Source organism: Aegilops tauschii, chromosome 2 (genome assembly GCF_002575655.3).
Source record: "Aegilops tauschii subsp. strangulata cultivar AL8/78 chromosome 2, Aet v6.0, whole genome shotgun sequence".
Taxonomy (NCBI): domain Eukaryota; kingdom Viridiplantae; phylum Streptophyta; class Magnoliopsida; order Poales; family Poaceae; genus Aegilops; species Aegilops tauschii.
In genome coordinates this window covers 479,941,718-479,958,433 of record NC_053036.3, presented here as the reverse complement: position 1 = coordinate 479,958,433, position 16,716 = coordinate 479,941,718, and positions in this window count along the sequence as shown.

The following is a 16,716-nucleotide window of genomic DNA, read 5'->3' as shown; positions in this document are numbered from 1 at the left end:
TTGTATCGAAGGAAAGCTACATGAGAAGGCTCACCCTCCCACGACTATCATTTACTCAAAGAGGCCTTTGGAGCTCCTTCATTTGGATCTCTTTGGGCCTCCATCCTTTGATAGTCTTGGGGGTAGAAAGTATTGCTTGGTGATTGTGGATGACTATTCAAGATACACTTGGGTGTATTTCTTCAAGAGGAAGAGCGAGACCCAACAAACCGTCATTGACTTTGCAAATGAAGCCCAACGTCAACACAATGCAAAGATCTTGACAATAAGAAGTGACAACGCCACCGAGTTCAAGAACTACACCTTGGATGAGTTTCTTAGTGATGAGGGGATCAAGCATCAATATTCCGCACCTTACACCCCTCAACAAAACGGTGTTGCGGAGAGGAAGAACCGGACGTTGATGGATGCGGCAAGGACCATGATGGTGGAGTTCAAGTCTCCATACAACTTTTGGGCCGAAGCCATCAACACCGCGTTCATGCATCCAATCGGCTCTACCTCCGCAAGGGCTTGAACAAGACTCCATATGAAATACTCACCGGTAACAAGCCCAACCTCAAGTACTTTCGGGTGTTCGGGTGTAAGTGTTTCATTCTCAAAAAAGGTGTTCGGTTGTCTAAATTTGAGGCTAGAGCTTATGAGGGCATATTTGTTGGTTATGCTACAAACTCTCATGCTTACAGTGTCCTCAATAAATCCACGAGACTTATTGAGGAGACATGAAACGTGGAGTTTGATGAGAATAACGGCTCCCAAGTGGAGCAAAGTGGCACTTGTGATGTAGGTGATGAAATTCCTCCCCAAGCCATAAGAAGAATGGGTGTTGGTTTTATCCTACCCATTGAGGAACCCCTTGTGGCCGAAGGAGAAGGACAATGCTCCACTCAAGTGGAGCCATCACCAACCCAAGGCCCACACGCTTCCGAAGAACAAAGTGAAGGCCCTCAACCTCATGAACAAGACCAAGGGCAAGATCATCCTCAAGACGGTGTTGATACACCAAGTGATGCCCAAGGTCAAGTTCTGTCCTCCGAGCAAGTTCAAGATCAAGAACAAGCTCAAGATGGCGCTCAAGATGATCAAGTGACCGCTCCTCAACTCACCACCGAGGAGGAATTGGATCGTCGTGCCGCCAAGATTGCTTCCAAGCTCTCCACCAAGGGTCATCTCATGAAGAATGTACTTGGAAGCATTCAAAAGGGGGTAAGCACTCATAGACAATTGGCAAACTATTGTGAACATCACGCGTTTGTCTCTTGTGTTGAACCCCAAAAGGTATATGAAGCACTCGAAGATCCGGATTGGCTTAATGCCATGCATGAAGAACTCAACAACTTTGAGTACAACAAGGTGTGGAGATTGGTGCCAAGGCCAACGAGGAACCACAATGTCATTGGAACCAAGTGGATATTCAAGAACAAGCAAGATGCTCATGGGACCATCATTCGCAACAAGGCAAGATTGGTGGCACAAGGCTACTCCCAAGTCGAGGGTATCGACTACGGTGAAACCTTTGCCCCCGTTGCTCGCGTTGAATCCATTTGTTTGTTGATTGCTTATGCTTCTCATCACAACTTTAAGTTGCAACAAATGGATGTGAAGAGTGCTTTTCTTAATGGTCCTATTAATGAGTTGGTCTATGTCAAGCAACCCCCCGGGTTCGAGGATCCCTACTTTCCCGATCATGTGTATCAACTCGATAAGGCACTCTATGGGCTTAAACAAGCCCCACGTGTGTGGTATGACCACCTTACCGAGTTGCTACAAGATCGTGGGTTTGAAGTTGGGCTAATCGACCCCACTCTTTTTACTAAGAAGGTCAAAGGGGAGTTGTTTGTATGCCAACTATATGTTGATGACATTATCTTTGGTTCCCCTAACAAAGCTTTCAATGAGGAATTCGCCGCTCTCATGACCTCAAAATTCAAGATGTCTTTCCATGGGAGAGTTGAAGTTCTTTCTAGGGTTCGAAGTGAAGCAAAGAAGAGAAGGAACCTTCATCAACCAAGCCAAATACACTCAAGACATGCTCAAGAGATTCAAGCTAAGTGATGTCAAGCCGGCTTCCACTCCAATGCGCACCAAGTGCCAACTTGACATCGATCCCAATGGTAAAGTGGTGGATCAAAAGGTATATCGCTCCATGATTGGATCCTTGCTTTACCTTTGTGCATCTAGACCGGATATCATGTTGAGTGTGGGAATTTGTGCACGGTTTCAAGCTGCACCTAAGGAAAGCCACTTTGTGGCGGTCAAGCGAATCTTTCGATATTTGGCTCATACCCCAAACTTTGGCTTATGGTACCCAAGAGGAGCAAACTTCAAGCTTGTAGGGTATTCGGACTCCTATTGGGCGGGAGACAAAGTGGATAGGAAGTCCACTTCCGGAGGGTGCCAATTCCTTGGTTGCTCTTTGGTAAGTTGGTCTTCCAAAAAGCAAAGTTGTGTGTCTCTCTCGTCCACCGAAGCAGAGTATGTGGCGGCCGGTAGTTGTTGTGCACAACTCTTATGGATGAGGCAAACTTTAAAGGATTACGGTGTCATTTGTGACAAGGTACCTCTTTGGTGTGACAATGAAAGTGCCATCAAGATTTCTCTCAACCCGGTGCAACACTTCAAGACGAAGCATATTGAGATTCGGTATCACTTCATCCGGGATCACATTAGGCGAGGGGAGATCGAGCTCAACTACGTCAACACTCATGATAACCTTGCAGATATTTTCATGAAGCCTTTGGATGAAGCAAGATTTCGCGAGTTAAGGCATGAGCTAAATATCATTGATTCGAGCAATGTTGCTTGAACCCTTGCACACCCCACCATACTCAACTTGTTGTCTTGTTTAGATGTAGGCATGGACATAGGGGGAGTGTTGTTCTCTCAATGAACTCTCTCTCCCCCCATTATGCATAAATTGATCAACTCTTTCACATTAGCCATTTTTTATGGTACTTGTGCTTCAAAGACAAGTTTTGGTCATGGGCCCAAGGATAATTCTTTGCGGTGCCATACCAAGTGACTCAAACATAGGTGGCTCCGGCCACCGCCCTCTCTTTAGAGAGATGGTGTCTCTAGGTTGAGTCTTGTTGTCTTTTGCCCCTCTCTCTTCGTGTTGAGCGTGTGCTTGTGGTGTCTCGTTTGTTTGAAGTTTCCATGCAAAGACCTCTCTTTCTTTGTGTTTGAAACGTGCTTTTTATTGAGATCACGGTTCTACCGTGGCCTGCCACGGTACTACCGCGTGTAGAGAGCACGGTACTACCGCACCCAGCGCGGCAGTAATTTTTTACTGCCGCCTGGGAGAGTGGCACTACCGCTTTGGTGCGGCTCTTCCGCCCGAGCGGTAGTACCGCGATGAAGCGCGGTACTACCGCGCTGACGAGAGCGCGTGGGGGGTTATGACTTGGGCAGGGGAGTTCCAACTCCCCATACCCATTCATTTGTCTCTCGTCCCCGCCGCCTCTCTCTCTCTCGCTCAAGAACGGCGCCGGAGACCCTCGCCGGATCTCCTTCTCCGACCACTCTCCTCGGATTCCGACCGGTGGGATCGTTCCCCACCACTTCCTCTTGCCATGGACCAAGGTGGTGGCTCCAGTGCCCCTGCTCGCCGTTCCAATCCCAGTCGTGACACAGGCTCCAATCGACTGCGCAATCAAGATGAAGCACCAGAGGGATCCAGTGCCCCCAAGCGCAATGTCAAGACCTCAGCTAGCAAGTACAAGGAACCTGCTAAGGGCATGGACGAGATTCCACTTTCTGAGTTTATCCCTCGCAGGCAGATCAACCCATATGTGAATGCCCGTGCTATCTTCAGAGGCAATGACTTGTTTTGGACCAAGCAGCAGACTCTCATTTATCTGGATGTGATCAAGGCCAAGCAAAACACCTACGTGGATGTCAATTGATTGACATGAATCACATGAGGAAGGACAAGTATCGTGAGTACTTTGGGGAGGCTCTGGATTTGGTGGAGCAGTTTGGTATTGAACATGTGATCTCCTTCCATCTGGACTATGACCCTGAGCTTATCTGTCAGTTCTTTGCCTCAGTTCACTTTCACCCTGGGGAGGAGCGGAGGATGACTTAGATGACCAATGGCCGTCAGTTGACTGCTACCTGGAAGGATATCATGGATCTGCTACAGGTTCCGGATGACGGGCTCACCACTCCCGTAGGTGTTCACCCTCATGCCAACCTTGAGTCCGCAAGCAAGAACAGGCTCCAGCAGTACTATGTTGAGAAGGTGCTTCCCAGTGGCAAGTCGACGTGGGTGCTGAACCCATTTTTGGACATCATGTATCGCATCTTCCGCAACTCTCTGTTTCCTCGCATTGGCGACAAGGACAAGGTACATGCCTATCTGGTGGATATGATGCTCCTGTGCGAGGAGGCACGTGTGTCTCAGACTCAACCACTTGATGTCTCACACATCATGTGGTGTGAGCTTCGGTTCGCGGTGTTCAACCGCAAGGTGCCTATCTATGGACCGTACCTGTTTCTGTTGATCTCCAAGACTTGGGAGAAGCTGTTCCCTGGTGATGAGTTCCTTGCTCCAGACTAGATTCGGCATGAGTCCATCAGTCTCCGTGTCAAGCCCAAGTGGGCCAACACTACTACTTGTGCTGAGGCGTCTGCTGCTAGGAGGGCTGTTGATGAGGAGGAGGCTGAGGCAGAGGATGTTGCTGAGGACCGTGCTGCTGGGTATACCCATCGTTCCTCTGAGCCCTCATGGGCCAAGAAGCTGAAGGACAAGATGAAGACTCTGTTCTGCATGCAGGCAAAGGGGCAGTACAGGACTCACGTTGCCTCCAAGGAGGCTCGCCGCCGCGACAAGAGGATCATGAAGGTTTTTGGTGAGGTAGAATCCAGCGGGTCAGAGAAGCACATCACCCCGGAGGCAGAATGGATGGCGAAGCAAGGCTACAAGTGGACTGATTCTGAGGAGGACATCGAGGAGTCCGTCCCCGCCACCGAGTCTGACGGGGAGCGTTGGAGCGATTTCTCTGCCTGAGCCACCCCTTGTGTGTAGGTGTCCTCTCTGCCTTTTTGGCGTCTCGATGCCAAAGGGGGAGAGAGTGTAGGGATTTGCGTGCTTGCGAGTCGTGTGTCGTGTTTGGTGTGTTTGCTTTATTGTTTGAACCTCGTTTGCTTTGTTCTGGTTTGCGCCTTTGAGACTTATCCTTCATATGGTGTAAGACATATGCACTCTATCCTATCTTAGCGAGCTTATGATATATTGTGCTACTTATGTTATGCTCCTATTTGCTATCTTGTCTAGTGTTAGTCTTTCTATTGCAAGATATGCCTTTGTCTCTAAAATATAGGGGGAGTGTTGATCCTAGTATGTGTGCTGTGCAGTCCAAAGCACCCATCTAGATTGCACACATCTAGGGGGAGCCCATTTATATCTTAGAGAGGAGGGGTTTGCATTTGCTCTATTTTATTTCCCACTGTGCAAATCCCGTATTGTCATCAATCCACCAAAAAGGGGGAGATTGTAAGGGCATATTTATCCCTAAGGTGTTTTGGTGATTGATGACAATGCTTTTGCGGACTAATCGTGTGCCTTGAGTTTCACAGACGTTTCATCGCTAGGCACAAGACGGTTTGGTGCCCCTCAAAGACTATTGAAGACGGCGTTTTTCTACGTTTCTTTTTGGTGGATTTGAGTCGTAGGAAAGCCGTACTATTAAGAGGGGGTCCGCGTCGGAAAGGTTCGGGTGGAATCATCACGTACACATTTTCTTCCTTGTCTCCACCTTTCCCCTGCGCTTTGGAGCATCCTCCGTTTATCCTCTATGCATTATGTCTTGGTTGCTGATATTGGGCTTGCCGTAATACTGCTCCCTGGAGCGGTAGTACCACAGGCACCTGCGGTAGTACCGTACCTCGGCGCGGTAGTACCGCAGGAGCCCAAGGTAGTACCGCTCCTCTGGAGCCGTAGTACCGTGGCCCCCAGGCCAAGTGCCGCTGCATTGCGGTAGTAGGGGCGGATGTAATTTTTTACATCCGCGCCTCCGCGGTAGTACCGCACCTTGTGCGTGGTAGTACCGCGCGCGTCCTGGCTCAGCTGCCACGCGGTTGTACCGCTCCTTCAGCTGTAGTACCGTGTCGGATTTTTGCATCGTCTGATTTTCAGCAGAAGTAGGCACGGATGTATTTTTATTCATCCACGCCCTTCCCAGGCTACGCCATTCCTGCCTTGCGGTAGTACCGCAAGGGGGAGCGGTAGTACCGTGCCTGCGGAAGTACCGTTCTCAGCCCCTGTCCTTCAGGCTTGTTCTAGCTCCTGCCGTTGCAGCGGTAGTACCGCGGTCTCTCGCGGTAGTAGCGTTTGGCCGTGCGGTACTACCGCTTGTCAGGGGCGGTAGTACCGCAAGTCGCGGGCTGGTTAGGTGGATAACGGTTGGATTTTGTTCTCAACTATAAAAGGGGTGTCTTCTTCCTCTAGTAGACCACCTCTTCTAACTCTAAGCTCCATTGTTGCTCCAAGCTCCATTTTTTGCCAGATCTCACTCCCTAGCCAATCAAACTTGTTGATTTGCTCGGGAGTGGTTGAGAAGGCCCCGATCTACACTTCCACCAAGAGAAATTTGATTCCCCCCACTAATCCCTTGCGGATCTTGTTACTCTTGGGTGTTTGAGCACCCTAGATGGTTGAGGTCACCGCGAAGCCATAGTCCATTGTGGTGAAGCTTCGTGGTGTCGTTGGGAGCCTCCAATTAAGTTGTGGAGATTGCCCCAACCTTGTTTGTAAAGGTTCGGTCGCCGCCTCCAAGGGCACCAATAGTGGAATCACGGCATCTCGCATTGTGTGAGGGCGTGAGGAGAATACGGTGGCCCTAGTGGCTTCTTGGGGAGCATTGTGCCTCCACACCGCTCCAACGGAGACGTACTTCCTCTCAAAGGGAAGGAACTTCGGTAACACATCCTCGTCTTCACCGGCTCCACTCTTGGTTATCTCGTGCCTTTACTTGTGCAAGCCTATTTGTGCTATATCTCTTGCTTACTTGTGTGCTTATTGTTGTTGCATCATATAGGTTGCTCACCTAGTTGCATATCTAGACAACCTACTTTGATGCAAAGTTTAAATTTGTAAAGAAAAGCTAAAAATTGTTAGTTGCCTATTCACCCCCCCCCCTCTAGTCAACTATATCGATCCTTTCAATGAGCAAGGTTTCGAGGAGGCTGTGGATCATTGATCTAGAGGAAGTATCCAGTCGAGATGCAGCCGGCTGCGGCATGATTCTCGGTAAGATTGGAAAAAGCATATCAATGGAAGGCACATGTGCGAGTATGGAAGCAGTCGAGAGTCGAGACGTACGACGATCGGTAGATCGGTCGGGCGAGCATACAAGCAACATCGCGTGCATAAAGCGGCGGCGGCGGGACGTGTAGCAGCTGAATTCCCGACGAGATCGAATCGATTCGATCGGTGTGTGGTACACTGTCCACGCGGAGCAAGCAACAGCGGGGGCTGCGGCCAGGCGGGGCGGTGCGAGGTGATACGGTCCAAGGCCCACTCGGACGAGGCTGGGCAGGTGGCCGCTTGCTGGGCCATGGCTGGCTGATGCGTTGCGGGACGGCTGGGGCAAGGCAATGCGCGAGGCACCGCTGAGCTTGTTCGGGCTGCTGTGCTAGGCGTTGCTGTAGAAGGACTGTTCGTGAGATTTGTTTGAAGACAAAAAGAGGACCGTGTCCTCACGTGACACATAGGCAGGCAAATCAACTGGCGAACTAGAAAATCACAAGGGATAGTCCATTGGAAGGCAAGGGCGGAAAGGCAAAGCTAGCATCTTAGGGTTGAGCCAAGGGAGCAGATCACGTGAAGACCAGCTAGTTGGAATTACTAGTAGTATGCGGAGGTTCTGTTCGTCTACTTGGGGAATCGCGTGCAAAGCTCAGATATATTTTTTTCACATGGTTAGCCGTACAAAGGACCATGGCGCCAACGGGTATCAGGTTTGAGGTGGAGAAGTTCGACGGAACTAAAAACCTTGGGTTATGGCAGACATGGGTGAAAGATTGTTGGCGCGACAGGGATGCTTGAAGGCGTTGTGGGAAGTCATGTCAGCTAAGATGGAATTATCATGCGATGGATGAGAATTCGCGGAAGACGATTTGGGAGCCTCGAGCGTGTCCTGTAGCCGGACGAGTTCGGCTAGGTCGGACTAGATAGTCTGACGGATCGATGCAAGTCGATTGGTACAGAAGACGGTGGTGGGATCGGCGACGATGACTTAGGAGCGTGATGCTGATGGTGACCGACTTCTGGGGCGTGGAAACACGTGGCACATGCCCGAGGGCTTGTGTGGCTTCGACAAGACTATGGCGCGGGATTGATTCAAGACGGTGTATACACGGAGCTTGCAGTCGATGAGGCGCGGGGGTGGACTGATCATCTACCATGGAGTCATGGTGAAGGTGGAGCTGAAGTTTGTAAGACTTCACTCGGTGCTGATTCAGGGGCTACGGCGTAAGTCGACAGAGAGTCGAAGCCTATTCAGCGGGAAAAGCGAGTGACATGCAGTTCGGACTGGAGCCCAGTGGTCTGACGGAAGCGTGAAACTCGTCATCGGTCGGTGATGATCGATGGTACTCTGCAGTGGAGGTTGAGTGGTGTGGGTTCGCGACCCTTGAGACTCGACCAGGACAGCGGAGGCTCGACGCGGTAATAGCGGCGAGGCGTGCGGTGCGCACGGGGCATGGTGACGGGCCAGGGCTCTGGTGGTCATACATGTGGTGAGACAACTGCGAATTAGACTCGGGATGACTAAAAGCAACGGTGGAATTTCTTCAAGTTTCAGACAGGTGGTCAAGAAAGGAGCGGTGATGTTGAGTTCAGGTAACTCTTATGTGTGACACCCAATATGTGAGTTGTTCACTTTCACGCAAGTCAGTAATCAGTGTGTGATGGCATTGGACGGATACTCTGGAAGTTGGAAGCACAAACTAGAGTAACAAGGAACTTAATTTTGCTCGAGTGTTGACTATGGTCATGAAAAGAAGGGACTACAAGTTGCAGGTGGAGTCATATGGAGTCTTTGGAGTAGCAGCGGTACTCATGGGATAAGCTCAAGTCCAATGTACATGGAAATTTGACACATGGACAAATCCAGGGTAATGGAGTATATTCGCCAAGGTGGAGTTTGTTGGAGTTGTGTCGAATATAGTGTACAAGGTAGGTTACAGTTGGACTTGTAGTTGTATTGTATTTAGATAGGATATGGAGTCGTGTCCAAGTAGGACACTTGTATCCTAGACCTCTCATATATAGTGGGGGTAGACACACGATGTAACCTATGCCAACATAATAGCATAGGAACACAGGGGAAGCCGGCGGCTTGTGCCGGTGTCCAGGGCGGCCGGGTGCGGTATTGTAGCGGTGTCATGGGGAGAGCGCCCATAGTCAGGCCCCGGGGATGTAGCCATATCGGTGAACCTCTGAAAGAACATGCGGTGCCCCCATGTTTGGTTTTGGTAATTGATGACAATCTCTATGGACTAATGGTTGCTTTGAGTTATATTTGAAGGATTTGTCCATAGGCATTTCTTGAAGTCCATGTGTTGGTTTCAAGGAGTTTATGTGGTGACCAAGGTGTTATTAAGGTATTATCCAAAGATTGGTCATGTGAGAGTTGAGCTTATTGCAAGCATGTCTTGAAGAAGAAGATTGTGTGATCATTCATGTTTACCTTCAAGACATCATCCAAATGAAGAGAGTTGGAAAGAGTCAAGGTTGATCAAGACTAAGTCAAGAGTGAATCACGTTGATCAACACACAAAGCGCACAAGATGTACCGAGGGATCAAGCGATCCCATGGTATGGTAAGCATTGTCAATTACGCTTTGTGTACTAACCCATGGTCTTCGTGAGAGTTCTTTGTGGGGTTAGGTTGCGGTGTGCAAGTTCAAGTGAAGCGGGCAAGTTCAAGTAAAGCATCACGAAGAGATCAAATGCTTGAAGCCATTGTGGTGACAATGGACTTGTGAAGATGTGCGGAAGGGTGGCTCACCCATAGTGGAGTATGGGGGAGCAATCAACTAGTCTTCATCGAGCCAACACAATCAAGAAAGGTGATCCATCTTGAGGGAGTCAAGATCGTCATCATCTAGCTCAAGTGGACCATGTGCAAGGCAAAGGTTTGCTCTTGATAGGTTTTCTATTTTACCGGTCTCATGATGGTAGTTGGGAGACCGGGTTATAGGATCGATTGTCGTACTATCAAGGGGGGCTCTCGATGAGTAGCTTGATCGTATCGTTCATAGAGAGCTCAAACCATTGCATCCTTGCATCATCTTTATTGGTTCTTGTTTGGTTCTTCTCTTTGTGAGTTTTGGAGCTTATGGTCATCTTGATGACAAGCTCGAGTTCATCGAAAACGGAGTTCACTTGCATCTTCTATGATGTTTTCGATGTTGGAGGTTATGTCGGTTCTTCTCTGTTGGAGGTTTCACTCCTCCTTTTGTTAGGCATACCTCCCCTGCCTCTTCTTACTATAACCAGTCGCTGTTTTGATGCTACTCGTCGTCTTGTTTCCAACAAGCTTGAGTTTGCTCAACTCGGAGCTCATATGCAGAAGTTATGGCAGTTTTGGTTTTCCGTGGAGTATACTTGTTTTCGTGGAAGTGGCTTTAGGATGGCGCCAGCGGTAGTACCGCTTAGGAGTCACAGGTGGCAGTACCGCTCCGCAGCGGTAGTACCGCCGGTGGGTCCTCAGCAGTAGTACCGCTGCGGTACCAGGCCCCTACCGCGTCGTCTCGAGGGGTCATTTTTCGTGTCGGATTGTGCGGTACTTCGCAGCGGCAGTAGAGCGGCAGTGCCACTCATGAGCGGTAGTACCACCCTACCACCGCGGCAGTACCGCTCGAGTCCGTATCTCTCCTGCCCTCCTAACTCCACGATAGTACCGTCCGGGGGAGCGGTAGTACCACTGTTCTCAGCGGTAGTACCGCTGTCTTATGCGGTAGTACCGCCCTCTGCGGGGCTGTTTTGGGGGGTAACGGTTGGATTGTTCCCCCCACTTTATAAGGGGGTCTTCTTCCCCATTCAACCTTATCCTTTGAGCTCGTGTTCTTCCCCCATTGTTGACCTTCTTCGAGCTTGTTATCTCTCAATCCCTCCATGGATTCTTGCTAGTTTTTGGGGAAAAAGAGAGAGGAGATCTAGATCCACATTTCCACCAATCACCTTCTCCTCTAGGTGAGGGGAACCCCTTGGATCTAGATCTTGGAGTTCTTGGTGTTCTCCTTCTTGTTCTTCCTCTCTTTTCCCTCCCTAGCATTAGTTGCTTTGGTGGGATTTGAGAGAGAAGGACTTGGGCGCTCCGTGTGCCCTTGCCATTGCATTTGGTGCATCGGTTTGAGTTCTCCACGGTGATACGTGGAAGTTACAAGTTGAGAAGCTTATTACTCTTGGGTGCTTGGTACCCTTGAGCTTGTTCCTCTTGGGTGCTTGGGCGCCCTAGACGGTTGGTGGTGTTCAGAGCTCAATCATTGTGGTGTAAAGCTCCGGGCAAGCATCGGGGTCTCCAATTAGGTTGTGGAGATCGCCCCAGGCAATTTGACGGGTACCGGTGACCGCCCCCAAGGGTTGCCAAAGTGTACGGGTTCGGTGACCGCCCCCAAGGGTTGCCATTTGTACGGGTTCGGTGACCGCCCTCAAGGGTCCCTTAGTGGAATCACGGCATCTTGCATTGTGCGAGGGCGTGAGGAGATTACGGTGGCCCTAGTGGCTTTTTGGGGAGCATTGTGCCTCCACACCGCTCCAAACGGAGATTAGCATCCGCAAGGGTGTGAACTTCGGGATACATCGTGGTCTCCGCGTGCCTCGGTTATCTCTTACCCGAACCCTTTACTTATGCACTTTACTTTGTGATAGCCATATTGTTTCTTGTCATATATCTTGTTATCACTTAGTTGTTTATCTTGCTTAGCATAAGTTGTTGGTGCACATAGGTGAGCCTAGTCGTTGTAGGTTTTGTGCTTGTCAAATTAACCGCTAGGTTTATTCCGCATTTGTTCAAGCCTAAACTGTAATTATTTTAAAGCGCCTATTCACCCCCCCCCCCCTCTAGGCGACATCCACGATCTTTCAACCTCGTTAACAAATCTCGGTGTCGTGCTCGTGTGATTGCTTGGTCCTCGAATGATCAACGGTATGCCTCGAATTTATTCTAACAGTGCCTTCTCGCCAAACGAGGCTTTTGCTTTGTATAAGTAAGTACGGAGGAAAACATCCATGTGTATATGCTCCCTTTTTTCGGAAAAAAGGTGGATTTTATTAACTCAAAATGAAGCATTAAGTGAATACAAACACGATGAGCACACACTCGGTTTCTGCGTATCTAGGATGCACACAACCAATACCAACACACACAAAATACACGCCTGCAAATAGCAAAGTCATATAAGACCAAAGTTGTTCTTGGGCAAGAAAAAAGAAAATCCAAATGATCCAATCCGTGATCGGCAAACTACAAGAAAGACCATATCCACATCAACCACCTCAAGACACCATATGAACGACAAGGTTTTTCAACAGCAACAACTTCAAGAAGGGAGCGACGCTTAATCGCCGCTGTCACCTGATCCAGCCAGTCAAGGCCAGAATCTAGGTTTTCACCCTGACAGTCCGAGCATATCCGAGCAATGCCTTCAACAAGCTAACAACGTATAACCATGGCCATTGCCAGACTTCAGATCTAGGTTTTTGTCGGCATTCTGGGAACGGGGTCCCCAGACTTGCCTGCCTGCGGCCCGCGGCGTGGCTGTGCTGGCTGGCCTGTACGGCCCATCTTCATCAACAAGGCGTTCAAGACCCTCGCGAGGGGCCAAGCCTCGCGAGGCGGACGACGCAAGCTAGACCTCCTCAGGAGCGGCCTCACCAGGTTGCCTCGCGAGGAGCGGAGAGATCAAGGCAGGGCAAACCTCGCGAGGCTCTCGTGACGTGAGCCATGATGATCAAGATCAGGCGGGCGCGAGCGCGCGCAGCGTCCTTGTTTTCACTCTGGTGCTAAGGAGGCAAGCGCAGGCGCAGAGTACCGAGGCATCAAGCAAATGTTTCCATATCGGTGCAACGAGACCAAGACCAGCAGGACGGCAAGACGGAGGTCACCATGGAGCCCAAGGCGGCGTCACCACCAGAGCCTTTTGCAGGCGAAGACTGCTTTTGTCAGGATAAGCTGTACTAGCTGTCCCCTTTCAAATTGGCCGTTGTTGGCTCCCTTCCCGCTCAATATTTGGGAAGAGGATCAGGGCCTATATAAGTAGAACTAGCCACCGTAGTAGGGGGATCGATTCCATCCTCCATCCTCACACCCACAAGCACATCAAGCACAAGAACACCTCAACCTTAGGAGGCTGTTCTTCCCCTTGTACTGTTCATCAGCCCAAGAGGCAATCCACCACCACCACACTGGAGTAGGGTATTACACCACAACGGTGGCCCGAACCAGTATAAATCTTGTGTCTTTTGTGTTGTGAGTTCGTCGAGTTCGTCCGCGAGATCTTAGCAAGCTAGGGCGTGGATCGGTAGGGAGGAAAGAACTTCGCGCGCACCCCAGAGTTCGAACCTTAAGGGTTTTGCCGGAACCCGTGATTCGACAGTTTTCACTCCGGAGCTCGATACCGGGTACTCAAGAAGCACCACCATCGACATCACAAATGTACTGTTGCCACCACTTTCCACAATCCCAATAGTTCCGCTGCACAACAATTCCTCTGCGTCAAGCCCCCATCCATAGTTTGCATCTTATCGCCGAGGTCAACCATCGGATTCGGAGAAATGAACTCCCTGAAGATCTTTCAATTTCGACCGCCGCCGTGGAGGCACAGGAGGTCGCTGCACCGTCACAGTCTGCAGCCACCGCTGCTAGGCCGACCAAGATCTGGATCCATGTGTATATGCTGGCTTGCTCACACAGCATTGCCTGCCGGGCCGATGGTTGCGACTGCAACATCGTCCTACATGCATGCATGAACGGGCTCCAACATTACATAAGCATGCATTAAGAACTTCAAAGTTCACGTGTGAACAAACTAACCACCAGCGGTTGTACTATCAACACAGACGCACTTGTAATTAGTGCGCACCATCGAGAATGGTTTAGTGTGACATCGCATAAGTTCAGAGCCCCTTGCACTATACAGTCGACAGAAAGCTGCAGCGAGCATCTTTCTCATAGGATTACGGCGCCGCCTTTTTCCCCCCTTCTTTTTTAAGACTAAAGGCGCCGCTGGTCGTGCCCCCGTCACCATGGGCCAATCAGGCGGCCCGAAAGTTGTTAACACGCGCACGTGTAATTTGGCAAGCACCCCGTTACCTGCAAAAATATCTGCCAATTGCCAGAACCTGAAGCTCGATAATGGTGTTGTCTAAAGGAAAGCTGCCGAAACCAATTGCAGCAGTGAGCAAAACGGTCACATCAATCCTCGACCTGTGTTGTCGCTACGTGCCATGCCGAACAATGGTTTCTGTTGAAAACACACAAGCTCCTGTCGATCACTTCTCGCAACCGCACGGCCGGAATTGGATCTTCGAGACGGCGCAGACCACGCACCACCCTCTCTCGCTTGGTTCTTATCGGTTCGTGAGAGTGACCGCAGGCGGCCACTGTTGATAAATTGATAGGGCAAAGACTTTAGTAGCCTGATTTTCATTTTATAAACTGTTACACAGGTGCTATCAAGTAACCAAACATCAACCTCTCACTTGATTCTTATCCGTTCATGGTTTTAGATAAAAGGCAGAGGCTGTAGCGCAATAATAGAAGTACCACTACTCGCAAAACAAAACAAAACAAAAATACCGTAACTAACAAACTGAGTGTTATTATCAAATAATACTCCCTCCGCCCCGAAGTGCTTGTCGCAGAAATCGATAGAAACGGATATATATAGAACTAAAAATATGTCTAGATACATTCATTTTCGCGACAAGTAATTCGAGACTAATTGAGAACATTACAACTTCTCTCAAACACAAAGATTAACATAACACTGATGCAACGATTTGATACATTTTAGGCTGTCGTGCTTCTGTTGGCAGCGTGTGTTAAAATTATGTTGAATAGGTGTATTGGGCTACAGTTAGATTTGGAGTACACGAAGGGTTAGGTGTTTGAGATGGACACGTGTAACATGGAACAGTATATAAGGTCTACATGGCTAGTCAAAATAGGTGACACACAAGTTAAGCTACGACAGAGATCACGAGAGGAACAGTGCGGGCGCCCATGGTAGGGGTGGGCGGACCGGCCATGGCGAGGGTCGTTGGAGGTTGTTTGGGGGCCTCGAGGGCTTGTCATCGTTTTGTACCATGTGATTGGTACATTGGGAGATGTGCCCATAATCAATGCCCCGAGTATTAGCCACGATGGTGAAACTCGTTGACAAAACATGGTGTGTCTTGTCCATAACATGTTTTTTAACAACATGGGCCTCTCTAATCTTGCTCTGCACCACTCTGGTCGCCTTGCCATCCTTACTCTTCCCAATAGGACTCCATCATTGACAAAATAGAGACCATTTAAAAATATAAGATGGTGGAGATCTTTTCATCAATTATAAGTTTATTGCGGCTAGTCCATAACACCCAAGAAGGCAGAGCATCCTACTAAACAAGCGAGGATTCTAGTTGCACCAAAGAACACAACTCCATAGGAACTTTGCTAGAAGGAAAATGATATGGTCAATGTTTCCAGGTTCCCCACGGAGGACAAATGTGCCATTCCAGATCCCATTGTGCCTCTAGGTGTTGAGGGTCATGGGAAGGCACTATTTGGAAGCTTGCTAAAGAAAGATCCAAATTTCAAGATCCAAATTACATTCATGTTCACACATTCATTACAGTTGTCGGTGCTCATCCTTTTCATTGTACATCCAAGTTTCGCTTTATTTTGCTTTCCTTTTGTGTGTTTGAAAAACTTTGAAAATCCAAAAAAAAATCTTTGCTTATTTTCTGTTTTTCTTTCTTATTTAGTTAGTTCGTAGTAGTAAAAGAAAATCCAAAAAGATTTTGGGGCAACTATTGGAGTCGTGGTGCTCTATTTTAGAGTAGTTGTTGGAGAAGAAAAAGATATTGATGCTCCACAACTCACTTTTTTGTGTCCAAAAAACTGTTTTCCAGTGCCCGGTCTTAAAACAGTTGTTGGTAATGCGCTAACACCCTTCACGCGGGTCGGCGTAAGATGCCGAAGAGTAGCTCCACCCCTCCCTAAACACCGGACCCCTCGTGTTGGGTGAAGCTTTCCTTCAAACATCTTGTGCTCACAACGTAGCCTTCATATGAACTCCACTGCCCTGCACCCACCATGTAACGAAAATCCAACACAATTCACGGCCGCCTAAACCGCTAGTCAAAAGGGAGAACTTATCCGAGGACATGTCTGGTGCACCAAAGGTTCATGTGCAACCGATGCACCCAGAGTCAAGAACTCGTGCAAAAACTTCTCAAAAATTGAAGTAAGTGAGTATGCAAACACAATAGCTATCACCATTCCATATAATTTTAGCTTAAAATTCAACTCACACCGAGAAACAAAAAAAGGACAAATCATGACATGAATGTAGTTGATTTAAGATGGTTTATGAATTAAGTTCGTTAGCACTATCACAGCTGAATTTGTCTTGTTTTTCTTGTTGTGGGACGAACTTAGAACTGAAATTCTCTGGAACACATGCTAACGCCGTGGGCTTGCATCCCTAGAAGTGGGG